We start from the raw sequence: 25,010 nt of genomic DNA, 5'->3' as shown, positions 1-25,010 counted from the left end.
CATTGATGTGCAGTGATCATGGGGTCATAAAGGTTAATTTGTTGCTAGATAATTCTGCCAAACTGAAATCTAAGCCAATGCAAAGAAGGTTAATTACAGTATATTTGGAAGCAAAACAGTCACTATGTAAAACTAACTGGAGTGAGGTGCTCAGTGGAAAAACTGCAGATGGAATGTAGAAAGTTTTGAGAGAGAAATTGTTTGAGTGCAAAAAAATAAAAATGGGATCTAAGCATACGACGTCAGGGGGATATATTTCCATAAGAACAAGATATCTGATTAAAGTGAGAGACAAAAACATATAAGTAATGCAAGAAAGGTCGAACTACAACTTTGAAAACTGAAATAAACAAGCTGGACAAACAGATTAAGCATAGTGTGAGACAAGATCGAGAAAAAATTGAAGAAAATTTATATAAAGATATTGAGCATAATGGGAAACCTGTTTATAGATATATAAGATGTGGAAGGAGTAAAGACATACAGATTGATAAACTGTGTGCAGATCCTAAAATTTATTCTCAGACACAACAGATTATAGATATATTTACAAAATCTTATGCAAATCAGTTTGGCTCCACAAAAGGGGTGATAAGTTGTCCTAGTAACATCCAGGTAACCCCAGATACTGGAATCAAATTAGATTATATTGAAAAAACTGCACAAACTGTATCCAAACAAAGCACAGGGAGGAGATGGAATTAGTAACAATGACCTGAGAAGACTTCAGCAAGAACTTATGGTACCATTACATTTATTATTCACTAGGTCATATAAATATGGGGAGAGTCCTCAAGATTGGAGACATGCGCTTATTAAACCTGTCTTTAAGGGAAAGAGGAGTAGGACAAACCCAGAGTCATACAGACCCTTAAGTTTACTTTCATGTTGTGGAAAAATAATGGAGAAGGTAATATTGATATGTTATTGTCAGAACGGGGTAGGTTGGGACTTGAAACTCTATATCAGCATGCATATGTTGAAAATAGATCTATTCCCACCTCTAACATGATGTTCTATAACAATATAATAATATGAATGAAAAATTGTGCTGTGATGTAATTTATATAGATTTAATTTCAGCATTTGACAAGGTCATACACAAAACACTGATCAATAAATTAGTACAACTAGGTATTGATGTACTCTTGATAAGATGGATAGCTGCATGACTTACAAATAGGACATGGCAACTATCATACAGCAACTGGACTGGTGAAATCCTTGGTTACAGTCTGTGTCCTACAGGGCTTTGTCCTAGGCCCTTATTTGTTTAGATTGTATCTTTCAGACCTAACTTTTTCATCATAGGTATTCTACAGTCTATATGCAGACTGCCTGAAACTGGGTAAACTGATTACATGTGTTACAGAAAAGGCATGTATGTAAAATAATTTGACTAAATTGACCATTTGGGCACATGAGAACAATACGCTGATAAATACATCAAAAATTAAGAATATGAGATTTGAGAGACATAAATTGAAAGGTCAATATTTAATACAGCACACAGTGATTGAAACTGTAGACTCATTTAAGGACCTGGGTATTTGGGTAGAGCTGGCTATGAGTTTTTCTAATCATATCAACCAATTGGTTAATGATATTTCTAGAAGTTAACGTTGTAAAAAAAGATTTATAAAGTCTAGGAAATAAAAATTATGAAGTCATTGTTTGTTGGTTATGTTAGATCCAAACTTGAGTATGGAATAACAATATGGAAACGCTATAAGAAAACAAGTATGAGTAAACTAGAAAGAGTACAGTGGAAATATACCAAAGCCATCCATAGATGTGAAAATTTAAGTTATTATGAAAGACTAAAATATCTGACCGTGTACAGTGTCTCATAGATATCTAAGAGGAGATCTTATTCTGGTATATAGGGCATTTAGAGACAACTACCTCTGGGAATGTTTGGGATTACCCAGAGAATCATCAGACAGCCTATGTAGAAGTTTCTATAGGAATGAGAAGTGTACTAATTGGTTCTTTGACAGAGCAGCTGATCCATGGAACAGACTACAAAATTACATTAAAGCAAGTACTAGTTTAGATATTTTTAAGAACAGCCTGGACACTTATTATGGGAACAAGTGTTTTGGTATATTGGCAAGCTAGAAGGGCATTCATGCCAGTGCTTGAAATAGTTGTATGTATGTATGTAAGATCTAAACTGAAAAATATCTAAATCGAAAAGCACTGACAACATTGGAGTTATCCTAAGAAAAGGCATATGCCCTTTCCCCACTGTTGTGCAACCTCAGTGTTCACATATATAATTAGCAAAGGGTCTCAGGGGTGCAAAACATTGAGATGTTTGCCGTTAATCAAATATTGCTAAATCATTTCAAGTACACCCACAGAAATGTACATGGGTTCATGGGTTGGTACTAGGCTATCGGCCCAAGGGCCAGTACAAGCCTAGCCATAACAATTCCCTAGATATTTCTTCCCACAGTATTTACTTCCCTGGACCACTGTCTAGCAGGGTGACTGACGTGATCCCCGAGGTGAATTTCCTATCTCCCATCCAATCATCAAGGTTTCTTTTGAAGAGGGCCAAGGAGGCACTCTGCTTGACTTGTATGGACAGTGTATTCCAGAGTATGGGGAGTCTCTGGGTCAGGAACCTATCCCTTCAGCAGTTTTGTTCATTGTGATGACAAGGTTTAGATTGCTGGAGCGTGTGGCTCTGAGGGATTGGGATTTCTTTAAGTGGGGCATGTCAGGCAGCTCAGGGTTTGACATGGCCTTGCATGTTAAGCAGAGATCACCTCTGAGTAGACGGGTCTATATTAGAAGCCCGAAAATCCATTTGAGCGAATCAAAAAAGAGCGACACATATTGCACGAACTACAAAAATGGCGAACATCCAAAACCGTGTAATTCAAAATGTCAATTTCTCATGGTTGGCCCGTCTACTGTATAGCTCTGTAAGGTAAGTGTGCAATAGTTATGGACCTTAAGGTTAGGGTGCAGGTAAGGTAAGTGCATAGATAGGTAATGTATGTAAGGTTTAGTGTAGGGTCAGAAGTAGGGTTTTGTTAAGTATATGTGTCTGGATTATTTGTTTTGTTTGTGTATATCTCCGTAGGGTAAGTGTGCGATAGTTACGGACCTTAGGGTTAGAGTGTGGGTTAAGGTAAGTGCATACATAGTAATGTATGTAAGATTTAGTGTAGGGTTAGAAGTAGGGTTTGGTTAGTGTATGTATGTATGTGGTTTATTTATTATGTTTGGGTAGGTAGTATGTAGTGGGCGGTGTGGTTGGCCGACTATGACGATTCGAGATTTTAAATTTTGCGGTTTAGGGGGTTCGGCGTATTTGCGGTTCTGGCTATATGTGTCGCTGTTGTCGCATTCACTCAAAAGGATTTTCGGGTTTTTAATACAGACCCGAGTAGGCGATATGCCACAAGAGTATAGCTGGAGTTTTAAACGGTCATCATAGGGCATCTGCTTTAGGCCTGTGATTCTTTTAGTGAGGTATTTCTGTGGCCTTTCCAGCTGTTGCAGATGTCTTGTGAAGTACATACCAAACAGGGCGTTGTACTCTATAATGGGTCTAATGAGGGATGAGTACAGTGGGACAATGACCTCCTTTTTTCTGGAAGAAAAGCCCTTAGTGATGAGGTGTGCCACATAGAAGGGTTTCCTGACTGTTGTGGCGATGTGGTTATAGAAGGTGAGACCACTGTCCACCTGTGTCCCTAAGTCTCTCATCACACTTTCGGTGTTTAGTGTACTGCTACCTATGTGGTAATTCATGGGTACACGTTTTTTCCCAAAGGGGATAACTATACATTTCTTGGCATTAAGCTTGGGCCCATGGCTCTGGCACCAAGCATCTGTTTCTGTAAGGCCCTTATGTAGAATATCCACATAATTTGGGGATTCAATAATTGCTCCCAGTTTGCAGTCATCTGCGAACTTTGTTAGCCAGAGTCCCGTAGTGTTGGCCTGTACTTCAGAGAAGTAGATGTCAAAAAAGAACAGTCCCAGGACTGAACCCTGAGGTACTCCACTTGTCACCTGTTTGGAACTGGATTTGGAGTCGGCCACTTTTACAGTCTGGGTTCTGTCAGTAAGCCAGTTGGCAACCCATCGAGTGACGTAGGGGTTTATGCCCAGCTTAGTAAGTTTATCTATGAGGGGGATGGTGTCGAAGGCCTTGGCGAAGTCCATATAGGCTGTGTGGACTGCCTTACCCTTGTCCACAGCTCTGGAGACTGATTCAAAGAAGTCAATCAGGTTCAGGAGACAAGATAGGCCCTTCACAAACCCAAACTGGGTGAGGTCCAGTGTTTGAAGGTTGTCAATGTCTTTGTTTAGAAGTTCCATGATAATGCGTTCCATGCCCTTGCAGATCTAATGCGTTCCATGCCCTTGCAGATCAGGCTCATCAGACTAATAGGACGGTAGTTCCCGGGATCCAAGGTGGATTCCCCCCTTGTGGAGTGGAATAACTGTAACCGTGTGCCACTCAGTGGGCACGAAGCCTGAGGTGAGGCTATGATTAAACATGACACTTAGGTGAGGTGCCAGTTCATTTTGTATTTCATGTAATACACAGCCCGGGATGTCATCTGGTCTCATGGATGCTGTATTCTTAGCTTTGGATAGTGCAGTTACTACCTGTGTGGCCGTGATTACCAGAATTTGGCAATCTTTTGGTATTGAGATGGGCCCTTTAAGGGTGAGAGAGGGGTAAAATTGGCACTAAATTGATCTGCCAGGATATTGGCAATATCCTTGGGATCATTATATTTAATGCCATTCTGTTGTAGCTCAGAGCAGATCTGAGCATTGCCATTTAGATTCTTGACATAACTATAGAATGCCTTGTGGCTGTCTTTGGAATCTTTAGCAATTTTATTTTCGTAACTAAATTTGGAGGATTTTATGAGGGATCTTAGCTTCTTACTGAGGCTGGTAAGGGAGATTTTTGCATCTTGGGATTTTCCTATTTTCTGCAATAGTTTCTTCCTTCTGTTGTAGTTTGTTTATGGCAGGGGACCACCAGAGTGGCTTCCTTTTTTTGGAGGAAAGCGTCTTGGTTCTATTTGGGATGGCACAATTCATGCATGAGTGGATGTGCTCGTACAGTGCCTTAGTGTAGGATTCAGCAGTCAAACTTTCAGCTCCTGTCTGCATGGGTGTCATGAAATTTGTCACTTCTGACTTGAGTAGCATGAAGTTGGTTTTGGAGAAGTTTTTTACGGATGTTTCCTTACTGGGGGGTGGGGGTGGGATGTGGATGTCAAGGGTAATTAGCTTATGTTAAATGGGCGATCACTGCAGTCTGAAATGCCCCATTTGATAGTATCAAATGAATGAACATAGAAATGTAGAAATGCACAACAGCAAATGCACTACAGCATTTGCTGTGGTGACTTTCTACATTTTAACGATGATCGTACTATAGCGGAGATCGGGAAATGTACCCTTTCTGTCACTGTAGTGTGATCTCAGACTTTTTATACATAAGTAGAGGGGGGGTGCAGGGGGGCTTGCTGTGAGTTGCTGAGTACTTACAGTTGTGCAAGTGTGATGAATGTTCGAATTGTGTCGAATTTGAACATTCACCACTTCCGCGTTCAACATTTTTGCATAGAAGTTGTTCCAATATTTGCCCATAAGGTTCTCACAAATGATCATGCATAATGCAGGAATGAATAAATGATAGTAAACCTATATATATATATATATATATATATATATATATATATATATATATATATATATATATATATATACACACACACACACACACACACACACACACACACACACACACATAGAGATATATATATATATATATATATATATATATATATATATATATATATATATATATATATATATATGGGTCTATGAATGCACATTTAACCGAACGTTACTTCAGCGACTTCACTTGTCCAAAGTTGCATACTGTCGAAAGCGCAGTTCACCACAAAGTAAATGTTCAAAAATGTCAGCAACTTGTTTTGAATCAAGTGCTGCATTTAAGAGTTTACATTGTTATTTTTATTACAAGTTGTGTTTGTGTAGGAACGCTTATGGTGATTTTTTATTGTCCCTTTAACTGTGCTTAAACTTTGATGTTATTGCAGGTTTTAGGAAGTGTCGGATGTTACAGTACTGTCAGCAGTAAAATGTTTTTACAAGTAATATAAGTTTGTAATGGAGATCGCACTACAGTCAGGATAGGGAAATCTACTGTTGCTGTCACTGTAGTGCAATCTTGGAGTTGGTATATATAATATGCAGGGGTATGGGGGGTGCAGGGTGGCTTGCTCCCCTGCAAAAATATTACACTTTATGTTAATTTTGTGTTTTTTTTTTTTCTGTAGTTGTAGTTTTGCTGTTATGTTATTCGGGGAAGTCAGTGTTCAGATTAATGGGTTTTCGTACAAGTGGAGTTGCTGAAGTAATGTTCTGTTAAATGTGCATTCGTAGAAGAGAGTTAGACCCCTACATATATATATATATATATATATATATATATATATATGTGAGTGTGTGTGTGTGTGTGTATGCGTGCATGCATTATGGAACAACTACAATAGGATCTTAGTAGTCAAACAAAGGAGAGAAAACCAGGATGGAAATGGTCTTGTTTAGAAATGACAGGATACAGTGCTTTAGTGACAAAGTGATCATACACCCCAAAAGTTTATGTCAGGGTTGTGGAATGCACACTATCTGATACTTGGACCTCTGATTTGGGAGGAATAATACAAATTCTGTCACAGCCATGGAACACTGAATCAGCTTTTAGTCCTGACATTGGTACTGGAAGTTTGTATGGTGTGTAGCTGGATGCATCTGTTAGAGCCAGGCTGTACACTTGCACATTTAGCCTTGGCTTCATTTTATTTTGATACATTTTTCACACTGATTAGGCTAACCTCACTTACGTTGCGGTGTCACGCTGCCTTTTCTGGCAGAAGGTTATTTAATCAGACAATGTAGTGAGAGGATCTGATTGACTCGATTAATTTCTGATGCTGCTGTTTTATAAGAGGATGTTAATGCGAGGAGAGCTGCATGTTTTAATATATAGACTCCCAATAATCATAGCATCCCCAAAGTAGCAGCTCAGGGATTGATTTAATTTTGTTTTGTCTGCATTGTGAAATTACATTTTAGCAAGCCATTTCACCTTTACTTGGTAATTTATCTTTTCCCAGCTACTGCACAACTGTAGAGTTAGTATATATAAGTAAGCAGAGGGTAGTGGAAGGCAATGTTCCTCCATGTTGGTGTCCATGGGGCGGCTTGGAAAAAATCTGTTTTAATGATTTTCCCAGTGACTGGTAAGTTAGCCTCAGCTGGTATGTTTACTGGCAGTCTAACCTTGGTCTTTTATAGTGGATCCATTGTTGGACATGTGCCTTATGGTAGCTATTTAGCCAAGGTGCATAATTTCATGCTTTTATTTTATTTGTTATATTTCTCCATTGACTAGCTAACCTTATTGGTAGTGCACAGTTCCACTTTATTTTCTGCTAAGAAGTTATTTTATCAGATGCTCTAGCAAGCAACTGGAAATGCTTTAGTGGCCCTGCATAACCCACATTATGCAACTATACAAGCACACGAAGATGCGTCTTTGTGTCACCATGTGATGAGTGCGACCAGCATGAATAGTGATGTAATCTGTGATGAGCATTAAATGATGTTTTGGGGAGTTAGTGAAAACTTTTAAATGCTTTATTACTGTTTAAAATTATTTTATATTTATTCTTGGGGTTCACTTTATGTATTATTTTAAGCTAAGCTAAATATTCAAAAACAACAAACTGTTGTAAATGCAATGTAATGAATAGGCGACATTGTTTATTAACTGAGACAATTACTTTATGCTCTTATACCATACTACTGTTGTTTAATCATACAATATATCACTACTGTCACTCTAAATTAATTATAATTCTTATAAACCAGTGTTTGAATAGTAATCTATGTGCTGTTGAGGTTGCACTACAATTAGTAAAACTCTAGGCTTTATTTTATTGATTTTTATTTATTTACAGTTTGTTTGCCAGGATGGCCCATTGGGCCATGAGAAGCCTGTTTTCAATGGAGTCCTGAGGAGAAAAGCTCCAGAAAAATACAAATTACAAAATTGCAAATTACAAAATTACAAGATTATAAAGAACTACAAAATTACAATATGAGAGTTTGAAAATGCAAGGTAGTAGAAGCTGCAGTAAATTGACATTTGAAAGAACAAAATAGAACAAATTAGGATTATGTCTTAATTATGAATTTCAATCCCTAGACAAGAGTCAGAGTTTTCCTTTCCTGTTATGTTGTTAATAGAATACTTGTTCCATGGTTTGTACTGTATTGGATGTTTCTGTGTTTAAAATCACCTTCATGGTGGCTTTCTAGTTGAAAGAACTGTTCTTAGAAACCAGATAACTAGCTAGTTGTCAGGGGCTCATTGTTGATCCACTGACAGTGACAACAATATGGAATGCAGGGGGTGTTGGGTTCAATACCCAGACAAGGTTCAGAGCTTTCCTTTCCTGTTTGAGTTGTTGATACTCTATAACCAGCTTATTATTTATTGTTTCTTATGCCCACACTGATATATGGTGCAGAACAAGTCAGTTTTTAATTTCCAGAATAAGTCAGTTTTCTTGCCTTGTTCATAGGTAGGTACTAGGCTATCGGCCCTGGGGCCTATATAAGCCTAGCCAAGAAAGTTCCATTTTTTTCACCACCCAAGAAAGTTATTTTCCTACGTCCCTGTCTAGCAGAGCCACAGAAGTGATCACTCAGGTGAATTTCCTATTTCCCATCCAATTGTCGAGGTGTTTCTTAAAGAGGGCTAATGAGGAGCTTTGCTTGACATGAATGGGTAGTCTGTTCCAGAGCATAGGAAGTCTCTGGGACAGGAATCTATCCCTCCAGCATGTTCTGTTTATTGTGTTGGCAAGCTTTAGGTCCCTGGAGAGTGTGGCTTGAAGGGATTGGAGTTTCTTTAAGTGTAGCATGTCCAATAGATCTGGCTTTGATGTGGCTTTGTATGTTAGGCAGAGGTCACCTCGAGTAGGCGATAAGCGATGGAGTACAGCTGGAGTTTTCTGAGACGGTCTGTGTACAGCATCTGTTTGAGGCCAGTAATCCTCTTAGTGAGGTATTTCTGTGGCTTTTCTAGTTGTTGCAGATGTTTTGCGAGGTACATGCCAAACGGGGTGCTGTACTCTATAATGGGTCTGATGAGGGATGAGTAGAGAGGAACAATGACCTCTTTTTTACTGGTGGTGAGCCCCTTTCTGATGAGGTGTGCCACGTAGAAGGATTTTCTGACTACTGTGGTGATGTGATTATCAAAAAAGAGACTACTGTCCACCTGTGTCCCAAGGTTTCTTATCAGACTTTCGGTGTTTAGTAGGCTACCACCTATGTGGTAGTTTATGGATACAGTGTTTTTCCCAAAGGGTATGACAATGTACTTCTTGGCATTGAGCTTGAGGCCATGACTTTGTCACCAAGCATCAGTCTCAGTGAGGCCCCTTTGTAGAATGTCCAAATCATTAGGCAATTCTATTATGGCACCTAGTTTTCAGTCATCTGTGAACTTCATTAGCCAAATACCTGCTGTATTAGCCTGGACTTCTGAGAAGTAGATGCCAAACAGGAGGGGACCCTGACTGAGCCCTGTGGTACTCCACTGAAGTTGGATTTGGAGTCGGCTACTTTCACTGTGTGCATTCTGTCAGTGAGCCAGTTGGCCACCCATCTTGTGACAGAGGGATTTATGCCCAGTCTAGTGAGTTTATCTATAATTCCAGAGTGGGGGATGGTGTTGAAAGCCTTGGTGAGGTCAAGATAGGCTGTATGCACCACCTTACCCTCGTCCATAGCTCTGGTGACTACTTCAAAGAAGTCAATCAGGTTTAGGAGACATGACCTGCATTTTACAAACCCAAACTGAGTGGGGTCCAGAATTTGGATTTTACCTATGTCCTTCTTTATAAGCTCCAAGATAATACATTCCATGGCCTTGCAGATCAGGCTCGTCAGGCTAATGGGGTAGCAGTTCCCATGATCCATGGTGGCACCCCCTTTGTGGAGTGGGATAACCATCACTATGTGCCATTCATTAGGCACAAAGCCTAAAGTGAGGCTATGATTGAGCATGGTACTTAGGTGGGTTGCCAGTTTGTTCTGTAGTTTGTGCAGAATGCAGCCTGGGATGTTGTCAGGCCCCATGGATGCTGTGTTCTTGGCTTTGGAGAGTACGGCCTTTACTTGTGCAGCCATGATTACAGGGGCTTTGCATTCTTCAGGTATAGTGATGGGCCCTTTGGGGGTGAGGGGGGGTGAAGTTTGAACTGAACCTATCTGACAGGATGTTGGCAATATCAGTTGGTTTTGTATATCTAGTGCCATTGTGCTGCAGCTCAGAGCAGATCTGAGTGTCGCCATTGAGATACTTGACATAGCTGTAGAATGCTTTGTGGCTGTCTTTAGAATCAGTGGCAATTTTATTTTCGTAACTAGCTTTGGAGGATTTTATATTATAGGGGATATGAGGTTTAGGAGGGCTTTTCCCCTTTTAAAAAATATACTTTTTGTTTTACTTTGAATCTTTGTTTTTCAATCTTTTGTTTTCATATTTTTGTGATTCAGGCTGTTTTACTTATTTATCAAACATCTGGCTACTTCTTTTATTTAATAAATTACTAACTCTGTCTGTGCAGTGACTGAGACCTGGTTTAAGGCTCCAGAAAGCACCCCTGCATTACCAGGCTAGAACTCAAACCACACTTTTCGGCCATCTAACCTGGACCGGAACACCGAAGGAGGAGGTGTGTCCATATTCATTAAGGATATCCACACCTCCAGGCTAGTTGCTCAGCATAATGCAGCCGAGGTTATCCAAGTGCAACTAACTCTGGGCAAAACTGCAATCCAAACTGTAGCTTGCTACAGATCCCCCACCATGCCCCAGGATTCCCACTCCTCTTTTCTTGATATACTGGAAAATATTAGGGTTCAAGCAAGCACCCTAATATTGGGTGATTTCAACTACCCCACCATTAACTGGGAAAATGACTCATGTACTAACTCCTTCACTCAGCGCTTTCTGGAATTCATAAATTTCATGCCCTGGATCAACTTATCCACACCCCCACCAGGGGCAACAATAAACCTAGTCATTACCAACATGAGTGACCGGTGTTCCACACCTGAAGTCAACTCCTCGTTGGTCAGATCCGACCATGAGCTAATCACCCTAGATATCCACATCCTGCCCCCACCCGCCATTAAGGAAACCACGGTAAAAAAATTCTCCAAAGCCAACTTCATGCTTCTTAAGACAGAAGTGGTGAACCTCATGACACCCATGCAGATTGACAATACAGCTATGATTGCTGAACCCTACACAAATGCACTCTATAAGCACTTGCATGAGTGCATGGATCGTGCTATCCCAAACAGAACCAAGACACTATCCTCCAAAAAAGGAAGCCAATCTGGTGGTCACCTGCAATAAACAAACTCTACAACAGAAGGAAGAAATTGTTGCAAAAGATAGTAAAATCCCATGAGTGGAGGAGCTCCCTGGTCAGCCTTAGCAAGAAGCTGAGATCCCTTATAAGATCCTCCAAAGCTAGCTATGAAAACAAGACTGCACCTGATTCTAAGGACAACCACAAAGCATTCTATAGCTATGTAAAGAATCTCAATGGCAACACCCAGATCTGCTCTGAGTTACAGCACAATGGCACAAAAATTACAGAACCAACTGATATTGCCAACATCCTGGCAGATAGGTTCAGTGCTAACTCTACCCCCCCTCTCACCCCCTAAATGGCCCATATCTATGCAGGAAGAATGCAGTCCCTGTAATCACAACTTCACAGGTAAAAGCAGCACTCTCTAAAGCCAAAAACACAGCATCCATGGGACCGGACAACATCCCAGGCTGCGTTTTACACGAACTTCAGAATGAACTGGCTCCCCACCTAAGCACCATGTTCAATCATAGCCTCACGTCAGGCTTTGTGCCCACTGAATGGTGCACAGCAACAGTTATCCCACTCCACAAAGGGGGAGCCACCACTGATCCCAGGAACTATCGACCTATTAGCCTGACGAGCCTGGTCTGCAAGGCCATAGAACGTATCATCATGGAACTCATAAACAAAGACATTGGTAACCTTCAAACTCTGGATCCCACCCAGTTCAGGTTTGTGAAAGGCAGATACTGCCTCCTGAACCTGATCGACTCCTTTGAGTCAGTCACCAAAGCCGTAGATGAGGGTAAGGTGGTTCACACAGCCTATCTTGACCTCAACAAGGCTATTGACACCATCCCCCATTCTGGAATTATAGCTAAACTCATTAAACTATGTATAAATCCCTACGTCACAAGATGGGTTACCAACTGGCTCAATGACAGAACCCACACTGTAAAAGTTGCAGACTCCAAATCTGACCTCAAAGCAATGACAAGTGGAGTACCATAGGGTTCCATCCTGGAAACTCTCCCGTTTCGTATCTACTTCTCTGAAGTACAGGCTAATACAGAAGGCTTCTGGCTAATGAAGTTTGCAGATGACTGCAAACTAGGAGCCATAGTCGAGTCCCCAAATGATGTGGACATCCTACAGAAGGGCCTCACTGAGACAGATGCCTGGTGTCAGAGCCATGACTTCAAGCTCAATGCCAAAAAGTGCAGTGTCATCCCCTTTGGTAAAAACTCTGTACCCATGAACTACCACATAGGCAGCAATCTACTCAACACCAAATGTGTGACAAGAGACCTTGGGACCCAGGTGGACAGTAGTCTTTCCTTTTATAGTCACATCGCTACAGTAGTTAGGAAGTCCTTCTACGTGGCACACCTCATCACAAAAGGGTTCTCATCCAGGAAAAAAAGAGGTCATTGTCCCCCTCTACTTGACATTCATTAGACCCATTATAGAGTACAAAGCCCCTTTTGGAATGTACCTCACAAGACATCTGCAGCAGCTGGAAAGGCCACAGAAGTACCTCGCAAATAGGATTATTGGCCTCAAACAGATGCCCTACACTGACCATCTCAAAAAACTCCAGGTTTACTTGGTAGCATATCGCCTACTCCGAGGTGATTTCTGCCAAACATATAAAGCTATGTCAAACCCAGAGCTGTTGGACATGCTACACCTAAAGAAATCCCAGTGCCTCTGAGATACATGCTCTAGGGACCTAAACCTTGTCACCACAATAAACAGGACATGCTAGAGGGATAGATTCCTGTCCCAGAGACTTCTCGTACTCTGGAACAGGCTACCCATCTATGTCAAGCAAAGTTCTTCATTAGCACTCTTCAAGAAAAATCTTGATGAGTTGATGGGAAACAGGAAATACACTCCGAGGATAACTTCTGTGTCTCTGCTCGACAGTGGCACAAGAAAATAACTTTCTTAGGTGGCGTAAGCCAGGGAACCTTGCTGGCTAGGCTTACGCAGGTCCTTGGGCTGATAGCCTAGTAACTACCTTTGAACCTATGTTTTCCAAACTTTGTGTTTACTTGTCTTAGCATGCATTACTGGATCTAGAACTTCTGACAAGGAGACTTTTCTCTTTAGACAATATGTTAAATCGAGATTTTATTCAAGCAGCGTGCTATCTGTAAAATGCTCACTTATGAACAGTAAATATCCTTTCAGGGCTGTCTTGCCTGGAGTTTATACCAAGTGTTCAAACTATAAAAGGTCTAAACACTAAGACATAGAGAAAAACAGCCTGAATCACAAAAATATGAAAACAAAAGACTGAAAACAAAGATTCTAAGTAAACAAAAAAGTTTTTTTTTTTTTAAAGGGAAAAAGCCCTCCTAAACCTCATATCTCCTATAATTGAAATATATCGACTCTGAAATCACTCTTCATTAAGGACAGGAAAATTTATGTTCCCCACTATTCCTTCATCCGGCACATCCAAACACTGCCAGCATTCAAAAAGTTTATTTTCAAATTCTGCAGCTGATATTTCAAATGCTCAAACTTTAGATAGTTTGGGCACTTGAATGTTTCCTCTTTTCTATAGTAAATGCACTTATTTACTAAAATGGAAAATGGATTCTGGTGAATAAGCTTAAGCAGGAAAACTCTAATACATTTTTCAGGTAGATTTAGATTATCACCTCAAAAGATGCAACTAAAACTTGCAATTAATACTCAGTAATGGAAACCATTTTTAATACAAAGGTTTATGATTAGGCCACCAATCATAACCCATTTATTATGTGTTTGAGACATGAATGACAGGAAATTCACCTTGAGAGCAAATCTTGAGAGGTGAATCTTGGCATCCATGTCAAGGACACATAATTTAGGGTTATGATCAGAGACCCAATCATAATTCTTTTACTGCATGGAGCTTCATCTGCTCCATGTACTACTAGTTACAATAAAAAAAAAGGAAAAAGTGCTGAGTTTTTCTGGTTTTCAAAGCCGTAAATCACTTAGCTATTTAGCCCCTTAGCAAGCACTGTCAGAAAGGTAGTGTGACAAAGTCCCTTACTTTATACTCAACTTGCTATGCCTGTAAACTATCCAGTTTTTTTTTTTCAGAATGTCAACATTTTTTCCTCATTTGTTTAGTCTGTTTCTTTTAAAGTCAATGGTTTTCAGGCAAATCAGGGAGGACTAAAGTCTCTGATTAGTGGCGTACATTCGAGTTTCAGCATTCTTTTCTTTTAGGGAAAATGCAGGCAAACAAACATTCTGCTATTCTACTTTCTACGTTTGCAAGAGGAAGGGACACCTTATTAGTACAGACAGCAGGCAGAACCAAATCATTTTTCTGCCATTGTCTTTTGCTGATCATTAGTAGCAGATGCTACTGTTTAGCCTGAGATCTGACCTTAACAACTTAAGCAGGGGGTGCTTAACATTTGTTAAGGTCAGGTCTTGCACCACTCTAGTGCTTAACCAATTTGTCTTTTTCCAAATATTACAGTGTAATCATTGTGTTCCATACACTACAAAACTTTTAAGAGCTTTCATTCATGGTACAAAAGTGCTTCATCAGAACTACAGCCCCCCCCCAAAATTCCCAAATAGTAAAACAATCTAAACATGTCATTTACACATAACAAGTCCTAAAACAGAATAAAATCATGTGATTAAAATTACACTTAAAACACCTTTATGAATAAAATGGTATATACATTTAAATCATCTTGCTGGTGTCATTGTTCATTTACTCCAAGCATGTTATTCAAATCACCTGTTTTGAAAACTTAGCACCACATCATCCACCACTGAAAAAAATTTTTTTGTTAAAATGTGCACATTCAGCACTAGGCTTTTACAGTCCATTGTTAGCATCCAATGTTTCCCACACAGAAACTCTCACAGCTCAAGCATCTATCCATATATTTTACATTTTCACTGTTAAAAGTATAATGTGACCTAATAGTAATTAAACAAGCAACATTGGAAAGGTTCAAATTAAACCTTTTATCAATAAACTTATACCATTTACATAATCCATGGAGATACCTATGTGGATACAACCACCCAGAAAAACTCACACCACATTTACAAGCACTTACTGACTATTAATAAAAAAGAGACGTTAGAACATAGTATTTTTGGTTTTCTATAAAAAGTAGGAGGTTACAACATGATGTCGTTTATCATGCCTTCACCAAGTTCAGTAATGATGTGAAACATCATTCATGTTGCATCAGACATATAAATGTCCACAAACTAAACAATGGTAAATCATTTACATTACCTTAAACACCAGGACGAGGAAGTAGTGCTGAAAGCAGTATGAAACTCAGCTTCGGTAAGAAGGAATACGACTTCCTAATGACTATATGGCTCATTTAGTTCATAAAAGGAGAGTCTGGTATGCAGTCATATGGCTCCTCAAACAAAAACAGCAAAAATGATATATTTGATAACCTTTAAAGCAAAGGAGGGTTCTACAGAGTAGGAACAAAAGGTCTACTTGTACTGAGGAATTCCTGAGTAGGTTGGAAACTGCAAAGTAAAGGAAAGAAGCTTACTGGTTGAAAAGATGACAAGCTGAACACCAACAAACTCTAGGGTATCCAAGTCTGTATTTCAAGGGGTCTATATCAGATGATCGAAAGCCGATAACTCAGAAGTACAAAATCGCAAACTTCAAACCTCGAAAGCTAACATTGAATCCACCAAAAAAATACCCCTGCACCCCCCACACCCCCGCTACTTAAATATACCATCTCCGAGATTGCACTGCAGTGCAGTAAAGGGAAATCTTCCCTTCCCGCACTCTATGGCAATCTCCATTCTACGGTTCAATGTTTTTGAACTTCGAGGTTTGAAGTTCGGAGCTATGTGCTTCAGAGTTATCAGCTTTCGAGCTTATGATACAAACCCATTTCAAGAGAAACCTTCAATATGATGAGTCAGTTAGCTAAAAAAATCAAATGATGTGTCATCTTATTAAATGGATGAAAAACAGCAAGAAACTGTGTATGCAAAATATAAAACTAATAGGCTATAATCTGGGAATAAACAGATAGACAACTTAAAAGGCATGATATGTATTTAAATAATGTTGCTGTTAACATTCTTTTTATCCTGCTACTAAAGCAATATTGTATTTTTTTATCTTTATTAACTAAAACTGAATATTTGATTTGAACTACCCATGTGATGTTAGGAGGTATTGCCAGCCGTGACAGGAGAAGTAGGGCAGTGAATGTATAATACCTGCCAGCACAGCTAACTGGAGTTTAGTAAAGAATTATATGTCATTTGTGTATCAAACTGATTTGTACAGACACTTGTGTTTAAAAATGTATCTGTAAAGTTGCTTATGTTAAAATGTATCAACAGTGTGCCCTGCTGGAAAGAAAATAAATGTACATGTATTACTGTAACTGAATTGAATGTATATGTTTTGATAGAGGATACTGGAAGAGAAGAGGCTAATCTCAACCTCCAAAAATAGTAAGAAAATTAAACTACTGGGCTTAGGCCATAAATATGTTTTCTCACAGTTTTGAATGAAGCCAGAGATGCAATGAAGTATGGTTTATTAGCTCCTGTAGGAAGAAAGGAAGTGCTTTATGGTTTTATGACTTCCAGCAGCTGCACCAGATCTGAGCAATGCTTTTGCGTGTGTATTACTGAGATGTAGGTGCTAAAATCCTGGCAGCTTCTAGTGTTGGTGATAGCATGGGGACCAGAAGTCAAATAACCAGATGTATGTGATCTCATTCTGTACAGAAATAATGTTTTAATGTTATTGGAAAATGAAGCCTCAGGAGCAGTCTGTTCTTTGAACCTGACAAAGGAGGAAGACTACTCACCCACTTCATCTTGTCTTGCACTAGTAAGTGACCAGGGTCTAGTACTCTTTAGCTTACTTAGGAAAATATAGTGAGAATAGTTAAATATTGTTTTTCTGTAACTGGGTGAATCTTTCTAGCTGTGTTATTTTTTATATTTCCTGTGACTGAAACTCTGGTTTTTACTGTAAATAGTTTAGTATTTTCATGTTAATATTATTCTTTATTATTAAATATATTTAAACTTCTCATTGTGTCTGTTCCTTTGAGAAAAAATATTTAAGTTTTTAGAGTATTTGCATATATTTATTTGGTGATCTCTCTGTACACTCCTGAAAGCCTTGCTGCTGGTCAAACTACCATTTATATTAATATTGATTTCACACAATATAATTGGGTACCCATGTACGAGCCTTAGGTAGCTGGCTTTGTAGTGCCTGGTGGCAGTGATAACTACCTTATATTCTGGGCAGAAGGGGACATAGCTAGTATACCTGTTCCAGCCTTTCCCTGGTGTGTGTGTATATATGTATGTGTATGTGCAAATCAAATCTCAGAGTGTGTGTGTCAGCTACTTGGAACAGGGACACGAAGCACTGGTTTCGCAAAGGGAGTGGTGGAAGACTTGGCTTGGGCACTTGGCTGAGGACTTAACTCTGAAGCTGTGCCAGTAGGAAGTCTTACTGGGGACCTGGAGGGAGACAGAGAAATCCATAGCCCGGACTGACTGTGTTCCCTGTGTGCTCTTATGGGAAATCGTGTTTGATGCTGTGAGGTCTACATCTGGAAATACTGAGTGTAGCCATTTGTATTCAAAGTGAACATCTCTGTCCCATGCCAGTGGTGAGGACTGAGGTTCCTTGATTACTGGCCCAGAGTGGGGACATCACATCCCGTTTAATGTATGTGTAAATACAGGCTTACATAGTGAATAATGCTTTATTACTAACCTCATAATATGACAAAACAGTTTAAACTGTAACAAATAGCAGTACAGATTCTAAAACGGGTTAAAATAATCTCATGCTGTCAGTTATACATATGAGAGAAAAAAGGGACTTCTGGATGTATAGGTTGAATTTAAGCACATAGCATGAAATTAAAGTTTACTGCTTTGAAAATGGATAAATAGATGAAATGTAAACTGTGGCATGTAATTCATTTATTTTTTATTGATTATTTATTATTATACTGTTATTTTCTTCTGAAATCATTACTATTAATATTCTGGGCATTCGGGTACACTGGTGGATGTTCAAGGTAATGTCACTAGATATTCTAATAGCAGTGGCCAGAAATTTCACATTACTACCTTAAATGGTACCACATTTTAAAGAAGAGAGATTAGATACTTCCTACAGCTTTTATGAGGAATTCTACAATTATTAACTTGCTGACAAGATTCTCTTCACTCAGCTTGGTAGGCATGTCTCAAATAAAATTAATTCCATCAAACCTGGAAGTAGTGGCAAGGAAATAAAATATAATAATTATGAGCAGCTCCATGGACAGAATGTTAATATCTGTGATGAGGTTTTATAACAACTATGGCAGTGTGTCTAAATGGCCCTTGGGCCTTGCCATGTTATACCTGCATTCCCTAATTTACCTTGATTAAATAGTCATTATTCACAGAGCGAGTCTATGATCACTACCGACTTTCCCTGCCCATGAAGGACATAGGTGCCACCCCCATGGTGAATTTACAGTCGCCCATCCAATTGTCTGAGTTGCACTTAAATAGGGTTATTGACAAGCTCTACTTCATGTGAATTGGGAGTTTATTCCAGAGGCACAGCAATCTCTGAGAGATATATCTGTCTCTCTAGCATGTTTTATTAGTGTCACAAACAAGGTTGAGATCCCTGGAGCAAGTGACTCTTGTCCCATTGTCACATTTGTTCTCCAATCAGGGTGCTGATGTACAGTTTGCCCGTTCTCTAAAGGAAAATAAAGTTCCAGTATGGGGAGTAATACTGGGTGTTGAGATTTTTACTAACCTTTTCAAAGTGCCAGAACCTATAATCATGGACCCTGTGGTTTTAACAGTCAGTTTATTGATAATAATAATCCAATTCTAAATTAAAGAGAAGTAATTTTGAAGGGCTGAATTCAGATAATTTTTATATTTATGGTATGATGTTAGTACAATATCATCTGCATACATCGTGATGTTTAACATTTACATGTCACAAGGAAGACTACTTATGAAGAAAGAAAAAGAACAGATGGGTTAGAACTGATACATGGTAAACACCAGTTGTAATGTACTAGTTTCAGGGCAGGAATTATTGTACTCAGCTATAATAAATGAGTTGTCATGTAAATAATTAGTAAACTGTAATGTTACCTCTGCTGAGAAGCCACATTCAAGTAACTTTTCTAATATTAAATTGTGCTTAATAGTTTCAAAGGCACTTCTTAGGACTATGAAAATTTGTGTGGGTAGCCATGTTCTCCTTTCTCATATATACAACTTTTCCCTTGTTTGTATAAATGTAGGAGGTGAGTGTAAAGATTGTCTGTTTGCTATACTTAGGGCAGAAACCATGTTGTCTGTCAGGTAGTAGGTTATATTTAGAATATGTCCCCAGAGGATTCTTCAAGAGTACCTTTCTCAAACCAATAACTGGAGTCAAAACCAGGGACTAAATCTGAATGCAAAAACAAATGTATAAAAAAAATCCTTTGGCAAGCAAGAAGTCCCCTGAAACTATTATAATGATAATGCACACACCTGAAAATTGATCCATTAGTTAAGGGCAATAGGAACCTGTGTGCACAATCAACTGTCCTTCAGTCATCACATATCCACTATTGCAAGAAAGTGTTTTTTCATTGCATAGCTTATTATTAAGGGTATGACGTCCAGGTCTGGGGATATGATCATTCCACTGTATTCCACACTTATCAGGCTAACCATTGAGTATAATGTCCCCTTTCATATGTACCTGCCCAAATAGTTGACACAACTTGAATGACCACAAAACCTTCTTATTGAGAAAATCAAGGGCCTGAATCATAAAAACTATGCAGACCATCTGAAAGCCTTGTCCCTCTTCTCACTGTCAAACACATTACTGAGAGACAATCTCTGCCTTGCATACAGAGCCTCAACAGACCCAATCCTGTCAGACCTCCTGCACATTCACAAATCTACTGGTGAATAAACACCCACTAGAAGATCTAAATCTCTTTTGCAACATAAATAGAATATGTTGTAGTGGCAGACCTGTTCCACTGTATTTCTTTATATCTCAATTCACACCTTCTTCTGATTCCCCCATTTCCTGCCATTACAACTGTCTTATCTGAACTCACTTTCATCCCATGTGCCTTCAGTTTTACATTCCATTCCCTTATCCTTTTCTGAAGTTCTTGCTCAGATACTGCCTGTAATGCTACATCTGCATACAGCAACTTTGCCGATTTGTCCACTCTGACCTGTTTGCTTATGCAGTCCATCACCAATATGAACAGCAGTGGGTTCAGAGCTGGACCCTGATGTACACCCATTCCCAATGGAAACTTTTCTGTGAGACTGACCACTGTTTATACTTGAGTAATTGAGTCCTTGTACATAGCCTGCACTAATTCTACCAATGTTTCTCAGACTTTGAACTGCTACAGGACTACCCAAATCAACTTTCTTGGGAACTTGTCATATGCTTTCTCAAGGTCTAGGAATACTCAGACTGCTTCTTCACCTCTAGCATCTTCTCAACTATCTGTCTGACTTCAAACATCAGGTCAATTGTATTGCATCGTGATCTGAAGCCAAACTGCTCATCTCCCATCTTATTTTCTACTAATCTGCATATTCATTTATCAATCACTCCTTCCAGAACTTTCATGTGGTGCGACAGGAGTTTGATCCCTCTGTACTGCCCACAGTTGTGGAGGTCCCCTTTGTTTTTGTACAGAGGCACTAGAATGCTTATTCTCCAGTCATCTGGAATACCCCGTTCTACCTTTCTCTCCATACGACTGAGTATCCTCACGAGCCATATCTCCGCTATCTCTTCCATAATCGTTATCATCTCTGCTTGATCTCATCTGAACCTGCTGCTTTCCTTGACTTCATTTTCCTTTGTACTGTACTTATTTCTTCTAGAGTGGGCTCCTCCAGTTCTTTCAATGTAGGCTTTCATTGTAGGCTATGTCTGGGGTAGTGCAGCATCTGTGGGGTTTTCTTTATACAGAAGCTGCTGGAAGTACTCCATCCATCTGGCTTTGATGTCCTGAGGACAGTTGAGCAAGTTGTTGCTGGCATCCTTTATGAAGGGTATCTGACCTTCTTTATCTTTCTTTCTTTGCTTTGCAATTGGATACATTTTCTTTGTGCCATCTACTGATTCACTTTCTAGAAGATGGAAGAGTGACTTAAATGCCTTGTTCTTTGCTATTGCAAATTTCTTAGCCAACCAGGTTTCCTTCACAGTCTGGTCTGTCTTTCCTATATCCCACTTTTTCCCTACATACCTTTCTACTGATCACTTCCTGGACTTCTGCATTCTACCTCCAGCTTTCCTTATGATGTTTATTACTTCCACACCTGGCACAACCACATATCTGTGCCACAGTCCTCACACCTGCTGTGTTGAAGTGCTACCATTCTTCTTCAATTCCACCTATTTCCACTTCTTCCTGAGGTGCTAGTTTCATGAGTAATTTGTGAACTCTTGTGTTTTTCTCCAGTCAGCTTCCAGGTCTTCAGCCTAGTCTCTGTTAACCACATAGCCTTCTCTGACCACTGCTTGCAACTAATACTGGCAACTAGTGGTTTATGCCGTGGGCCGACTTTCACTGCGGATGGCTTTGCAAACACTGGTTCTACCCCAGTGCCCTTCCTTACTAGGAGGAAGTCTACCTGAGTTGCATGTTGGTCACTCTTGTATGTGATCTTGTAACTGTCTCTCTTGCTAAACCATGTGTTGGTCGCCATCAAGCCAATTGCCAGACAGACATCTAGAATGGTCTCTCCTTCTTTATTCCTGTTGTCCTACCCATGTGGATCCAGCCAGTCCTCATATCCTATTCTGTTCATCTCAATATGTGCATTCAGGTCACCCATTATTAACACCAATTCATGTTGTCCTGGTTTACCTAGTAGGTCCTGCAACTGCTGTCTGTATGCACTCCTTTCCTTACTACCACAACCCTGCTGTGGGACATAGTCTGAGATTATGAATACTGCTCTATCCTTATACTGGAGTCTAACTGCCATGAGTCTGTCACTAATTCTGATGACTTCCCTCAGTGTCTTTTGAAGCCTCTCCCTCACTACATTTCCCACATTATTTCCAGTCTGTCCTCCTCCTGAGTACTAGATACTAGATCCCAAGTTAAGCAGCTTTGCTACACTGCCCTTCCACCTTGTCTCCTGAATACAAAGGATATCCAGCATCCTCCTTACCATCATGTCATTCACTTCCAAGTTCCATACTGTCAGTGAACCTACACTGAGTGTAGCAATTTTTAGTTCATGTTTGGCAGATTAATAGTTTTTATGTCTAGCTTTCATTGAACAGAGCTATCCTGGGTAACTCAAGCTGTGCAAGTGGACACCAGCCAGCCAGTAGCTGATTGAACCAGGGTTTCTCAGCTTTATGGTAGGCACACACTGGCCAATAGGGGCACATACATCCCTCTCATCATTAGGAGTCCTTGGTGTATGTCGGAATAGTCCATATCCTCAACCCACTTATCACTGGCAAATACCTATGCCCATTTGAAGACATTAGTCAACACAACAGAATTACCTAGAGCCATATTTTACACCATCAAGTGGCCAGCACTGACAGAGCATGCAGTCTGTGATCAGTGTTCTCCTACCTTGGGGAAGCATATCAGTGTTGATGCCCAAAGCAGTTGATATATACAACTCTTCCACCTAAAGGTACCATCTAGAGTCTCTGCTGCTACCCACATCTCTGTTTTTGTGTGAGTTTGAGGTGCAAACACTCACCATATTTTAAGAGGTGGGAGGAACTCCACAGAGACACAGGGAGAATATGCAAACTCTAGTGGTCCTGATAGATCATGTTTTATGCTATTTAGGAGGCATCCTGAGATATTATCAGGACCTACTGATGCAGTGTACTTGGCCTTGGAGCATGGATTGAGGACCTGTTCCCTAGTGATATTTAGGGGAGTTAGGACAGACGGGATAGTGGGACATGAAGCTATAGCTAGAAATTAGAGATTCAGCTGATAGTGAACAATTTTACATATAAAACTACATAAGAAGAAAAAGAAGAACATATAAGTAAACTTGTCTAAGTAAAGAGAAGAGGATAACACTTAAGTCACATTTACATCACCCTACAGGCACAATACCAGTTTGCTTCAAGACGCTTTGCAATGTCACCACTGAACACCGGTTCCAAGATGTTTTGTCTAATCACTGACGGCCACTTTTTCCAGGTCTTATTTAAGAGAAGAAGGAAGGCATGTATTGCTGGATCTAGGCGCGTTTGTTTGCCAAATTGAAGACTGTAGTGTCCATTGAAAGGGTTGTTGCATCAAGTGATGGTATATCCTGATGCAATGTACGTTTGAATATAGAAGTTTACGTTGCAATAGATGAGTTAATATGACTTGATGCAGCCTTTCAAGCCAGTGAGTAGTTTTCAAAGCTTTATGGTGATGGCGTTCATAACTTGTTCATAGGTAAGTACTAGGTGAGTTGCCCTTGTGGGGCATTTTAAGTCTAGCCAATATGTCTTTTTGTATTCAAGTTAACCTATACCATTTTAGTTAGAGACTGGCCTTATCCATCTCATGGTAGATAATTATATATTACCTGTAATGAGAATAACTGTGATCATACCAGGATAGTGCTGCTAGTCTGGCAGCACCCATGCATCATGATGCAACGTGGAAGGAACTGAAGCAGACTTATCTTATGCAATGTTGTTAAAATGAGCTTGGGGCAGATATGAAGAATATAAAGAAAAATTATAAGCAGAAAGGCACCAACTGTTGTTAACTGTCTGGGAACACTTAAGAATGATTTTTCTATGCACAGAATCTTAAGCCTCTGATTTATCTTTGGTCTCTTTTACTCACGTATCATACTTGAGTTCACTGATAGAAAGTCAAACTTTTTGACTGTGCTCATGAAGATAGATATGGACTGCAGGCAGACAAATTACTGTACAGCAGGTGTAGGATATCAGACTTTGTGACAAACATTCTGACATTTAACAGAGGCTAAAGCACCTGATTTCTTAAAAGGTATAGACATACACCCCTTTTTTCAGCAGCTAAAGTTTCCCATTTCCTATTAGATGCTTATATATGAACTGTTGAATTCATCTTCCACAATACCATTTTCTATGATGAAGAAAACACTTTATGTACACAGTTTTTAATTTATATATGTAAAGACTAGCAGATTTTTTAAATATGTTTATATATCTGCTTTGTTTTTCTGTTCTTTATGATCTATCAATTTCACCTACTCTCTATTTCTCACATCCTTTCAAGCTCTCCTCTAGCTGTCGATATCACCTAATCTCTATTATCCCTTCTCAAGATATACATATAAAACATCACTGACATCAATCTTTGCATGAGGATGGGGTATCACATTAACATTGGTCATCCTCTTTAGCCAATATTCATACCACTTGTTGTCTAGCCCTGCCACAGTCATGTTTCTGCACTTCACACACACATATGCACAATCGCGTCTACA

The sequence above is a fragment of the Protopterus annectens genome, chromosome 9.part0, assembly GCF_019279795.1.
Source record: "Protopterus annectens isolate FY-2018-M chromosome 9.part0, PAN1.0, whole genome shotgun sequence".
Classification (NCBI taxonomy): domain Eukaryota; kingdom Metazoa; phylum Chordata; order Ceratodontiformes; family Protopteridae; genus Protopterus; species Protopterus annectens.
This window is presented reverse-complemented; position numbering follows the sequence as displayed.